General features: G+C 39.4%; 1 pseudogene; it reads right to left on the bottom strand.

Annotated features, from left to right (window-relative positions):
- Nucleotides 1-10,247: 10,247 nt before the first annotated feature.
- Nucleotides 10,248-12,520, bottom strand: LOC119737889 (annotated as a pseudogene).
- Nucleotides 12,521-13,887: the final 1,367 nt, after the last annotated feature.

Genomic DNA, 13,887 nt, shown 5'->3' with positions numbered 1-13,887 from the left:
ATACATGGAGGTAAAGGAAAACGCTCATATGTTACACAAAATGAAAATTTTTCAATTGATATTTCCTTTTTTGCCAATGTTCACAGCGAGGTGGTGATATTGGCAAAAATTGAGCGAGGTGGTCACTGAAAGTAGCGAGGTGGGCCACCTTTTAATGGGCAGGGGAAACACTGCCCTGGACCCCCCTTGCAGGGGACCCCCCTTGCAGGGCACGCCGATAGCTAGATTTGCCCCTGATTGGGTCATTTGACGAACCCCCTGCCTCCTCCCCCCCCCCCCAATGCACCCCTGGATATTGCCCCGTACAGTTCCTTCATTCTTTAGCCATCTAGGCCCTTTCCAAACCCACAGGAAATTGTGCGTCGTCAAGATATGCACAATGTACCATGCATGAGCCGGTACCACCCCACCCGTTTGCAAGACATGCGTCCACCTTTATCTTGGTCCTCCATATTAATTTTACAAACGCGGTTGCTTGCCTTCGCCAACTTGCACTTTGGGGAATTTGGGCAAACTGTTGACTCATGATTGAACAGCACTATTTTCTTGAGGGGAAGGTGGATTGACATTTCGGTAAACTTTTCAAATGTACCTGTAAACCCAAACTAAGCCACCGCAGCTTTATTTAGACTATCAGACTTCAAACTAACTTCTTCACTTTCGGGTCCTTCGCCTCCCTTGTCAAACGAAACTGATTAAACTGGAGCTCGGTTTAATATTTGAACAATTTCAGTATCTGCTATTTTGGTGTGCTGTCACTCACAAAGGCTAATCTTTCTATCGTCGTCACAGAGCAGCACAACTTTCCTGTTGATAGTATAAAGCAATGTGGCCTGGACTAGATATTTTTTTCTTGATTTCCTGAACTTAAGGTTTTTTTTTTCATTTTGAACAGGATATACGTGTAAAATATGCACATGGTGTATACATTCCGGGGGCAATTTCCTCCATGGATATTCCTCCCGGATTAAATTGTACCACTGTGGGTAAGGTCACGGTCGTGAATATTGTAGATTCCAAGTACATTTCCACATGCTCGTTGAAATGTGTGATATCATGTACAATAACTTGTGCTAGCTGTGAAGATTTCATTGGGGAAAAAAATGTTGCAACCTGACGCCACTTTTTTCTTCATATATCATCTCAATGAAGGTCATTCATTGCAAAATGATAAGACATGAATGTGGGACTGAGAAACATTTCCAATTTTGTTAGGAAATACTTAGAGAATGTTCTCGACTCTCCATAGACCTTGTGCACAATCGCGGAAGTTGCGTCAGGTTTGAAAACAGTTGTTCCTTTCATTGTTATTATATTGGACAGTTTTAAAGCCAGTACATGTACATGTATGTAGTATTTCAAGAGTTGTTTGCAGTGAAATTACATTTAATAAAACTATAAGTATTTGTCACTTAACATCTTTATTTTGTGTATTATTTTGAAAATAATTTTGCAAATACAATCATGTTACTCTTCTATGATGCTCTACTAATCACATGACCCACATTTCGACATGGATAAAATCTGATTGACTTTTGCTAAAATAAGCTTTTTATTGTCTTTAATTCATTTCAAACACACATATGTAATACATATTATAATTATAAAAATACAAAAACATCTTACGCAAATGTCAGCCAAAACGCAAATTCTTTACTTTCAAAACTAATTTTTAAAAAAATGTATACTTTTGTAGTTCACATGCAGTTGTAAAATGCAGCTAAGCATGTTTTTTTCGTTAACTGATGGTGCATAAAATCAGTATATTACAGACTGAAAGTAAGGAATGTTCATGCATTTTCATGGATGCAATACACACTTTTATGTACACTTTTACATATAAACATGACATCTAATGAGAGTGATAACTTAATTTCTACATCTGAGTCCAGCTCTGAACAGTTGGGGGGGTTAAGCCCCTCCCATCCTTAACAATACCTAGTATTTACACATGGGGAGTCAGGTTGGCGTAGCGGTACTTTCCTCGCCTTCCACCGCTGTGACTCAGGTTTGATTCCTGCCTGGGCCAATATGTGGATTGGGTTTTCAGTCCCTACCTGATTCCTTGGGGTTTTCAGGGCTGCCAACTTTGAGTAAGAGCTGTGAGTGAGAATATGGCGATGGAGCTTAATAAGACGCAATCATGCTAATTGGAGCGCGAAGCCCTAACAGCGTGGGGGCCATTATTAATAGGATCCTAGACGCTCTGTGGTGTGATAGGAGTCCATTTCTGACCAGTTTAACCATTTTATTTTTTTAGCAAAAGATCATCATTTAAACATAATTTTCGAGTTTTATTTATTTTTTTTAGCGTGAGAAATCCCCAGTTTGCGTGACAACATGAGAACAACGCTCAATGCGTTAGAGTTGGCAGCCCTGGGTTTCCCTTGGAATATTCTGGGGTTTTCCTCCCACCTCTAAAACTGTAATTTCTTAACATTGTTTTCTCTTTACTGGGCACCATGAAAAACCAGTGGATCCCAGTTGAATTAATAAATAAACACTTCATTCTAAAATTAAAATTCCATACATTTTGTGTGCACAGTTTGCTGCTGCCGTCTGTGCGCTCAAACTAAGCAATGGATGATAAAGATATTCAATAATGTAACAAATAATTATTAATTTTGTCCAACCAATAAAAATAATGTACAAAATATTTATCTTGCAATGTGTATACAAATGCACACGGACATTTGTATTTCAAGACCTTACTACATTTTTTTTTAAATACGTATATGTACAAATGTTCATGTAAATTTTTCCTCCAATGTACTTTTCTGATTTACACCAGAAGTTGTCACAAAATTATAGGATACAAAATTTAATGAAGTCTTTAAACAAGATTACATATTAAAAAAGAACCAAATTTACACAATTTAAATACTGCTTTAAACTTTAACAACTGGTCCCTCATCACTGTATAACTCCACAAACACCACCCTCCAATTCAAAGATTTTTTTAAATATCTTACCGTTTAATTTGGAAAAATTTGCAAGATTAAAATTACAAAGTGGCAGAATTACAGCACTTGGTCATTTGTGAAAACAAAGTGTACATTATACATGATGGTTGTGTTACTAAGATGGGTAGATTACAATGTAAACATCAAGATATGAACCGTTATTATTCCTATGACTTTCTCAAGGAAACAAGTTTAATACACCAACACACAATGTCTCTAAGATGTTTGCAATACTCCAAATCCTGTTTATCCTTCCATGACCATTGTTTTAATAACAAATTCTGCCAAAAGCAGCACGAACAACAGTTTCTCTTCAGTTACATGTAGGTTATAGGCCCAAGGAACCTTGGAAGACGTACACATGTACATTTTTGTACACGTACAAGTTGGCAAGCAGCAAAGATACCATTATTATTGAGAAAACTGTTTACAAAACTTTTCTCTGGATTAACTTAGACTGGAGCAGTATCGGTACATGCCCTTGCACAAAGAATGCAAAATTACTCCATCTGGAATGTTATTTAGCAGAAAAAACTATAATTGTGGTGATTGTGAAATTTCTTTCCAACTAGTAAAGTTTTTTTGTCAGTAAATCAAACGCATAGGATCATTTGCAGTCATCCCAAAAGTAACATAGCGAATTATTATAAAAAAGCTTACTTGGATTAAAGATTGTACTGGTACTAAACACACTGTGAAATTATTCCGTCTGGCTTAATTGCTGTCATTTAGAAGAACATGTTCTGTAGGCGACTTCTGATGATCAGAAAGAGAGCTATGGACAAAATTGTGTTTCGTGTTCAAAAGGTTGTGCACGATTTATCAACGTTTTCTCAAAATTTAACGATGATGAAACTTCAACAGGTTAGGTTTTGAACATTTTTCTTTTGGATTTTGAGTGGTTTTATTATTGCAAACAAACAAAATGGATGGAAAAAAAATATGATCCTACATGATGTACATATGTAATTACAGGCTCCATTACCAAGTAATTACAATGTACGTACAGACCGGTATGCATGAATTTCTCAAAAATGTTGAAAATACACATGCTTATTTTCAATCCTTTGAATTTTGATTGCTGTTATTCCTGGAAAGCAAATGACAATATGGTCCTGGAAAATGAATTCATGCCTTTGTGTATTTATATTTATGTTCACGTGTATGTACCAAGAATATAGCCCCAACTCACCCGGAAAAGCTTGTCTAAAGTCATTGTATACGTGTACATTTGTACAGTGTGTACATGTGGTGGGTCTTCTTACAGGTCAGGGACAATTTGTGTTTAGAAAACTTATCAAAACAAACTGTAGATTCATGTGTGCAAATGCATTCAAGATTTTCCTTGTTAAAATGTAGTCGCTGAATGCCAGTGAACACTGTATTCGTATAATCGTTTTAATATGATAACCTCTCCAGTGAGAAAAAGAAATATGTGTACTTTCAAAAAAGTGTTCACAGACATCGTGAAATAAAAAAGATTTCGCAAAGAACTTTACACTAGTTTATCCCACTCTTCAAACCAGTGCATTTGTGCAAATTTCCCTTAACTGTAAATATATTCTGAGCTATATCCACACACATGTACAAATAGCCTATGTAATAACCCTTTGTAATGTCTGTCACCAGAATTCAGTTTCAATTTGTCAAACAGGAAAAATCGTTTTGGATTTCAAGAACAGCAAGCATTACAACAAAATACATGTAGCAGAAGGAAGTACATGTACCGTATGTACAGTATACATGTACATGCCAGACTGCATAATGTACATGTAACTATGTACATGTAGATGAAATGGGGATGTCCCTGTGCAAGTGAAAACTACATACTGTGTATAAAAAAATCCCCCAGATTTCATAACTTGTATCAATTCTTATTTCAAGTAAAACCTTACTGTACATGTATAGAGGTCAGTGGTCAATTTAATTAGAGGGGTTTTACATGCACAGATGCATGTAACTTTGGCTCTGTGCATGTAAAATTTTGCCTGTGCATGCACAATTTTCTGTGAGTCGGCTGATTTTTCAAGGAACAATCTCAGTTGTGCATGTAACTTTTATTTTCTAAATCGACCACTCATACATGTAGAGGTTTAACTCTATAAAACACACACATGTGAAAAAACATGTACATGTACCGGTACATGTAGCAGTACAACACTAACAAATGTGAATCCATGTTGATTTACTACATGGTACATTCACAACTGAGACTGAGTAAACCATGAATGTCCCGTTATACATGTATTACCAATGAGCATAGTGCACAAGCACATGAATGTAAATTTATATACCGGTAACACCGATCACAAGACCTGTTGCCATGACATGTTTTAGATTGGGTAATGGCCTGCCTGTCAGTGGTTCAAAGGCCACAATCAGTGCAGCTAGATTATTGACGACAAGCGATTTCAAACGGCATTCACTCCACCCTGAAACCAAATCTATTGGAACCGCGGGGTACCCATTTTCCCCATGAAATTCACTTTGGCAAAGTATATCACAGAAACCACTAGTCAATTTCAGCAGTAAAAGTGGGTAGTTTGGGTGTAACCTTTGACATTGCGTTCCCCGTCGTTCTATTTTAGCCACACAAAATTTATTCACGATGAATGAGACATCGATTGAAAAGAAAATGGCCCAATGTTTAGTTACTGAATTATTGGCTGCCAAAAGTGCCAGACAAACATTCCGTTCTCACGGGATAGGCTGGTTCCAGCCCCATGAATCATGTATCGATAATGTACGGAGTGGGAGCCAGTCGGCTTGCAAAAGCGGTTCTGCTTGTTCGTAAAAGAAAAACCTTCTTTTTTTTCCAGAGTTTTGCAGATGTCCAAAACAGGAGAAAAAGGAACCTGTTTTTTGGTTGGGAAAATGTGTTGATGATTTATTAATAGAAACAAAAATTGAATTTGTTGAAGAGCGTGGGGACAGTATTTTTAAAGCTTTCACTTCCCTGCAAAGTTCAAGAAAAAGGTCTGTCGACCTGTCCCGCAGTCCACAAAAAGTGTATGGAGTGGGAGCCAGTCGGCTTGCAAAAGCGGATCTGTTTGTGCCAAAAACAAAAAACTTTTTTTTTCCAGAGTTTTGCAGATGACAAAAACAGGAGAAAAAGGAACCTGTTTTTTGGTTGGGAAAATTTGTTGATGATTTATTAATAGGAAAAATATATCAAATTTGTTGAGGAGCACGGGGAACATATTTTTAAAGCTTTCATTTCCCTGTAAAGTTCAAGAAAAAGGTCTGGCGACCTGTTCCGCAGTCCACAAAAAGTGTACAAAACTTTTACAGTTTTAAGTCAATTCCTGGGGTGAGCTGAACTGAATGAACATGACGAAAGCCCTCAATTTACATTATAATCGGGGCCATTTATGTTTTTCCAGCCCCCCCCCCCCCAGAAAAAAAACAATGAACAGCTTCACAAGTTTGAAGGCCTTTCCCATTGCAAGGTTCCAATTTGAATGGTTCCAATTGGAATGGTTCCAATTTGAATGGTTCCAATTTGAATGACCCCAACTGGTCACCTTTGTCAGTTTTGTGAGTCACTTATAATGGGTCTTCAATGGCTAAACAGGTGAACTGGCCAATAATTTGACCCTCAGACCATTTTTTCCTCCAAAGATATTGTTCAAAGGTTTGTTTTTTTAATGGAATGCATAAAAGGGGTGAAGTAAGGCAAAGTACCGGTGGTACCACACTGTGCGGTCTAGAGATAGGGTCAATTTTTCTTTATCAATGTATTAGTCATGTTTTCAAATGAGTACATGTGACATGTATGAAAGTATGGGTGGAAATTACTAAAAAAGTAAAAATAGCCCTGACTATATACAGACTACAGAAATCTAAACTAGCCATGACATGCATAAAGATAGCACAGATCGCTGACCTTTCCAATCAAGAATGAATGACAAAGTCGGTTTCAACTCGCCAACAATGTTTCTTCTTTTGCAACTGTTCTGAAAATGGGTTTTAAAGGGAAAATACAACATTTGCAAGCACCGAAAAATAAAACTACCAAGTTTTTACAAAATGCCTCACTAGGATGTTGGTAAATGACAGTCTAAAGCATCCTGTAAAATAATGGAACCTGGTGTGAAGTCATTTTCAAGAAAATTGTATTTTTGTATACATTTCCAACGGTGGTCAGTCGACCACCGTTGGAAAAACCTAACTATTTTTCAAGTTACCATTTTTTTCAGTCCAAATTTTGTTTGCTATTGGTTGCATGTTTATGAACGGGTGCAGGCCAGCTAGACTGGGTTCCCTTACCTTACAAGTTTCCGGCATCTATAAACTGATCCACTTCATCTTCAGTGGAGTCAGGGAACCGGACTACTTGAACATTTTTGTTTTTCTTGGTTTTTCCAGCATTTTTGAACACACAATTTCAAACATGTCAGTTTAACAATATTTGATCTATTATACTAACCCCTCAAATAGTTCATTTCTAAAAAACTTACAGCAAAAACCAATGATGTACATTCCCTTTAATCAGAATCATTTTGGTGACGAAAATGTATCTATTTTTTTGTAAAAATCAAATTACAACCTATAAGGCCAAAAAAAATAATAAGTCGGTCTCTGGTCAGCGCGCGTGTCGATTTCAATCAGGGGCGTCGATCTTTTTTTTTTTCAAAATGTTCCGCGGTAGCTCCAACAGCGCCCTCTATTTCCGCACCTCCTCAATTTTTTTTTAAAAGAGCACCAAGGAATGGGAAATTGCACCAAGGCAAATTATGGAGGACACCAATGTACATGAAGACACCAAAAAAGCAAAATAGTACCCACCTTGTCAGTGGCGTCGCCAAGGGGGGGCCAGGGGGGGCACGTGCCCCCCCTGGAAAACCTAGTGCCCCCCCCCCCCCCCCCGAGTGCCCCCCCATCAAATGCTGGTGCCCCCCTATCCTCTGCAAAATTCTGCGCGTTGTTAAAATCATTACCTCAAAAATAGCAATTTCTTGAGATATCTTCAGATCGAATTTAGCATCAAATGTGGCACCATTTTGCATTTAGCCCATCCTCCGTATGCGAAAATTTTCCAAGGCCTCCCCTTAGACCCCTCCCCCAGGACGGCGATCCGTATCCACCTAAGTGCCCCCCCCCCCCATCAAATGCTGGTGCCCCCCCCTGTGCCCCCCCCCCCCCCCCCCCCCCAGACTGAAAAGTCTGGTGACGCCACCACTGCACCTTGTCTGTACAATCCAAGCTTGAAGAAAAAACAAAAGAAAAAACAAAAAACAAAGCCGCGTGGCCGCGTCAATTCCGGAACTTTGGTCTGACCAGAGACCGAATATTTTTTTTTTTGGCCTAACACATCTATGATTTGTATTTGTTGCCATCTTGTTTTCATTGTAAAGAAATCAAACAAATATCAAACAAGAGGCATGCACTGCATGGTATAAGTGTGGGTTGATGATGTACATGAAGTTGCACAAGAATGGCAAAATGGAAAACAAAACTAATGTGGTGAACGTTTTATATGAGTCATCTACCTGTAAACGATTGACTGTACCATGGACAATGATGAAGCAAATAGTTTACCAAGTGAATTGTACCAGGAGCAAGGAGTGTGATATGGATGGGAATGGGGTACAGAAAACAGTTTCATAAACTTACACCCCATACATGTATGTGGTAATCCTTACAATTCTGTTACACTTTTTATATTCATAATTTAGAAACATTACAACAAAGGGCGTTTGATTATTTTTTTTTCATCAAAGTTGTTTTACATGTCTACATACAAAATTTGCATTTGGTTAATACATGTAAGTGTACATGATTAATAATTTGAGTTTCAATTTCATTACAAAATTTCAAATTCATGTAGAAGTTGTTCGAGATCACTGTATTAAAAAAACACATTACATGTATGATGTACAAAATTTGGTGCTGGGCCAAACTGCGTTCATACATGTACTTTGTTTTTCAGCCCAGAACGAACGACACAATGGTGGGCGTGAAAAGCCCCTATAAATCAAAGGTCAAAACTGTGTCACTGTCGACTGGTAGCCCGCAGCCGGTATACCATTCACTGTTTGTTGGGAAAGATCAATGACTTCACACAATGGAAATCTTTCCGAGAAATGTAGAATTTCCACCGAGTTGAATTCGCATTAAGGAGGAGAGAGTTTCTGTATTAACGCATTGGGCCTGTTGCCCATTTATGCTCAACTACGTGTACATGTACATGTACCAAGTCTTGTAAAGAAATACAACGTATACTTTATTTAACATGGAAAGTATTATTTCACCAAGATTGATACACACAGGCATTTCACATTTTTAAATATTTTTTTAAAAGTGTCATGTCACATGAGGTAATTTCTAATTTGTTCCATTTGATATATCTTTCACATTTCAGTTCTATTTAAGACTCTGAAAAATGTTCATAAATTGTTGGAAAAGTGAAGTTTATAAATTCTTCCTGCAGTTCTTGTAGCTTGGATTAAATTTGATGACTTCAAGTTTGCAAGGCCGGAAAATTGCCTCATGTGACTTGGCCCTTCATTAAGAAAAGTTTTTAGTTCGAAAAAGTCATACATGTACATGCCAGTAAGCTGTTTGCAGCAATTTAACTCATTTCATATTAATATATTTATAAATGAAAAGGAAGCTTTTGTTTAATTAACCCTAACCCCTAGTAATTCCCCAAGACTACCCTGCTATGTCCAACAACAGAGTCTGACAGTTTAATACTCTGTGTCTTGCTCAATCCAACACAGTCCCACACAATCCAACTTGCCAAGTTGTTGGTTACATGTACCTGAACATATCAAATGACTGGCATGCTCAATCCAACAGAATCCAACTGTGCCTTATTTTTCTGTTTGCTGCTGGATCCAACAGAGTCCAACTTGGCGTTATTTACCAGTACCTAAGGCCCCCCAAAAAAGTCTCCGGTTTCTGGTATGCGCGCGCGTCGCCGTAGCCATGCGCGTCGGCGAAATGAAAAAGTTTTTTTTTTCAATGAAAAATGATGTCTCAAAACTGCCAAACTCACTGGTTTGACTGGAATCCTGCTGCTGCACAATTTTAACGTGTTTTTAGATGGAGTTATGATCGAGAATAAGCTTTATTTGGACTCTCTGGACTCCCATAATATTTGCACTAAGTTTCGTCGGGCACCATTTGCAGTCATCAGCCGACATTTGAAGCAAAAAAAAACAGGTAAAAAAAAAAAAAGCCGCGTCGCCGCACCACTTTCTGGGCAAGCTCCATACCAGAAACCGGAGACTTTTTTTTTTTGGCCTAACAGAATCCGACTCTGAATGTTTTCAGTTGCCTGCTGAATCCAACAGATTTCAATAGGAATATATACAAGGGGTTTACTGCCTAATCCAACAGGACCCAACGGAAATGTAAAACAGTTGGATATTGTTGGATTGAGCAGGGTTAGGGTTAAGGCCGGGAGTGCGTAGCGGTCTAACTATAAATGCTCCCTCTTACACGTTTCTTCAAAAATAATTTAAGAAATGTACAAATCCTACATTATTTCTTATGGCATGAAAAATTCAAAATATTCAAAACCATGGTACAACTAGCTACGTGTTTTTAAACAAGTCTTTACTGCTACTCAAGTAAACAATTATACAATCGGAAGATTATCTGTTTTTCGAGAGCCATCTCTCTACCATTTGACTTCAGACAAAAACAGCAAAAAAATATATTGAAGTTTGTATCAATAATATCATTGTACGGCATATAATATGTACAAAATTGGAAGGTGTAAGTTTTGGAATTCGAATTGGCATGGCCTAATTTTTTTCTCTCTCTATTTTTCTTTGTTTTCTCAATGCTACTGATATAAACTTTATCTGATGTAAACTAAAGTTGTGTTAGTACTGATTCTCCAGTATATATTCTTTGATCTTCTTTGGTAATGGAAGCCTCTGAATGTGGTGACGAGGATACACCTCTCGGATGAGAAATCTACACAGGTGCTGGAGGGACCGCATCTCCGTGAAACGCGAGACCCAGTTTGTCAGCCGCGCCGGGAAGGACTGGACTCCCAGGGCGTCACGCATGTAGCCGTACACGCCATTCCGCGACTCCTTCACCGCGCACTCGATCAGCTCCACGACCGAGGAGTGGCCGTCCGAATCGTTGAGGCTGAAGAGGCTGTTGCGGTGCTCGATGCGCGTGTGCAGTGTGCGGCCGTGGGAGTTGAAACTCAAGCTGAGGAGATAGCGCTCGTCCGAGCTGTCCCGGACCAGGAAACTCCCGTCGGGCAATTTCGCCAGCTTCTCTTCGGCTTGGACTTGGGTCAGAGGCCCCCAGTACCACGGCTGGCGGGGCAGCTTGGATAATTCCTGGGCTAAAGATGCCTCCTTAGGCTCCAGGCTGATGGTCTCGTACACGGTTGCTCTGTTATTCCTGGAATCATCAATCAGGTTATTCCAGGGTCGTAGCGACCCTCCAAGAGCGCGATTTTTTGGCCTGGCTGGTGGACGGGGCGGTATGTCGTCATCCTCCAGTTCGTCATCTACTCCATTGAAACTAGTGCACGGCTCCGGTGGTGGTCTATATCGGAGGGAAGCTGGCTTAGGGGGCCTTGGGGGTAGCTCTGGCTCCAATTTTCGGTTTTTTAGTGGTAGGGGAAGTTCAGGTACATGGTACCTGTTCATGGAAACATGGTGTGAAGCATCCGCCGTTTCCTCAGATATAACTTCTTGTTTGCTTGGAAGTGTTGCCGAGACGGGTGGGTTTCCATTCAAGTCTCTGCCTGATGCGTCAGATTCGTCTCGCATTTCCTCAGAATTGTCCCCTTGAAGAAAGCCATTTACTAGACTTATTTCATGCATGTTGTCACCAGCACTACGCTCACTCACTTTGTCTTTGTAGGCAACTAGAGAGGCCGACTGCTCTTGTTGCCTTCGCATTGGAACCACATATCCACATTTACCATTTTTCTGGAATGTATGTTTCATCCCGGTTTCAGTAGGCAGGCTACATTGATTGCCCAATGCGCTAGCATCATCAATAACGACATTGCCTGTCCCATTCAATTCGCCATTATTTTCCAAAGACGTACTTCCGGGTTTGTTATTGTCCACGCGATCGTTAGAAAGGTTCGTTTTCGGTTCGGAATCCACGCTCCCATTGTCTTCGGATCGCCTCCTACTAAACGGCCATTTGTACGATTTTTTCGAAGAGCCCTTTGTTGTCAAGATCGGCCGGTTTTGGCGTCCATTTCTGACTCGTTGTTGCCTTTGACCACGGGCGCTATTTCGAAACTAGCCGCAGATTCTTTCAGTACTGGCAGTGAGGTCGTAACTGCGCAGTCGTCGCTAACAACAATGTTGTCATCAGCGGCACTCAACTTGGCCGCTTTCTTGCTCGATTTTCCACCAAAGGGCGACTTGATGCCCCTCCGTGTACTCAGTTTTTTAACGGCCGACATATCGTCAGTGGTTTCGTACACCATTCGTGCTAATATTTGTCTCCCAATCGCTGGAAAAGTTGGACGAAAATTAGGAGTGCATGCGGAACACACAACACATCACATCACGATGATCGTTAATTCGGACCAACAACCGAGCAATGACACATGTATCGCGCTTTGTACCGTTCGCTGAATAAGTGAAACAGGAAGTTGGGAAGGGCGCCTCTAGCGTTGGATAGGTAAAAAGCAAATTTGCTGAACAAAGCCACTAATTGTATTCCAAAACTCTGCGCGAAAAGGTATGCTTGCGTAAATGAATGCACAGGTAACGTAATTGGCCGTCTGTTTCTAAAAACTGAATGCACGGACAATGAAAGCGGTTGAGAATTGAAATGGGATTACAGACGTGCATTCAAATTCAGAGGAAAATGACCCGATTTTCCGAAGTGACGTGAATGGACATTTCAGGAAATTAGCCGGGAAAACCTATATTTTATCAGCGCTCCCCGTTGGAACTGTAGTACGAGCCACATTTTAATGAAATAAAGTTTGTATGGTAGATCGGTAATCTGAGTTTAAGAGGTAGGCTTAATTTGAAAATATTCCAAAACTAACATGAAATATACCTTTATTAATTGGTTTTCGACTTTTTTTGTGTGTGGGACAACAGACTTGTACGCAAGCTTCAAAGATGGGGGTAGTAATACGAACAATTTCCGCAAAAATAATCTTAGTTTCCGCTTTTCATCATATTTATTTTTAGAGCAAAGGCACTCCTAGTGTAATGTTGCGACCTAAGTTTATTGTTACGGTCGACTTTCGTGTGTGATTTTTAATTTTCTCGCATCACTATAGTTTACACTTTTACTTTAGATTAAAGACAGATAACAGATACTTTGAACATGAAGAGACTAGCATGAAACCAATGAGAAAAGAACATGTGAAAAGTGAAAAAAATTGAAATCTCGCATCTTGCCTTCGTTTCCCATTATTTTGAATGCAGAAAGTACTAATGCGCACAGATCAGGGTGACCGTAAGGTCTGAGCCAAATTCTGCTAAATGCACATCAAAAATCTGTCAGATTTATCAAAAATCTGCCAAATTCCCCAGAATTACTCGAAATACACTATTAACACTTAAAATCACATGCGGATTGGTAGTATTGCATTTAATTTAGATTCAAATTACATAATAAACAATCTAGTCACATAAAGATGTTGTGAATCCGGCCACGATGCGAATCCGGCCACGATGAAGTCCGTTTCCCAGTGAACCTCAGCACCTAGACCAGCCAACCTGTCCCATTATGCAAGGGTTTGTATGAAAGGATTGAAGCTTTTTTAAAACAGATGTACAATGTTTTGTTCAAATTTGCTGATTTTCTGTCAAATAACCATATTTGCAGAATTCTGCCAAAAATCTGCCAACAAAATCCATTCTGTCAAACTCGTTTTTTAACAAAAAATCTGTCAAAGTTAGCCGAAAATCGGCTAAAACGGTCACAGTGGCACAGATGAAAACGAAAGTAAGATTCTAAT

This window comes from Patiria miniata, unplaced genomic scaffold (assembly GCF_015706575.1).
Source record: "Patiria miniata isolate m_02_andy unplaced genomic scaffold, ASM1570657v1 HiC_scaffold_3, whole genome shotgun sequence".
In the NCBI taxonomy this organism is placed as follows: domain Eukaryota; kingdom Metazoa; phylum Echinodermata; class Asteroidea; order Valvatida; family Asterinidae; genus Patiria; species Patiria miniata.
This window is presented reverse-complemented; position numbering and strand designations above follow the sequence as displayed.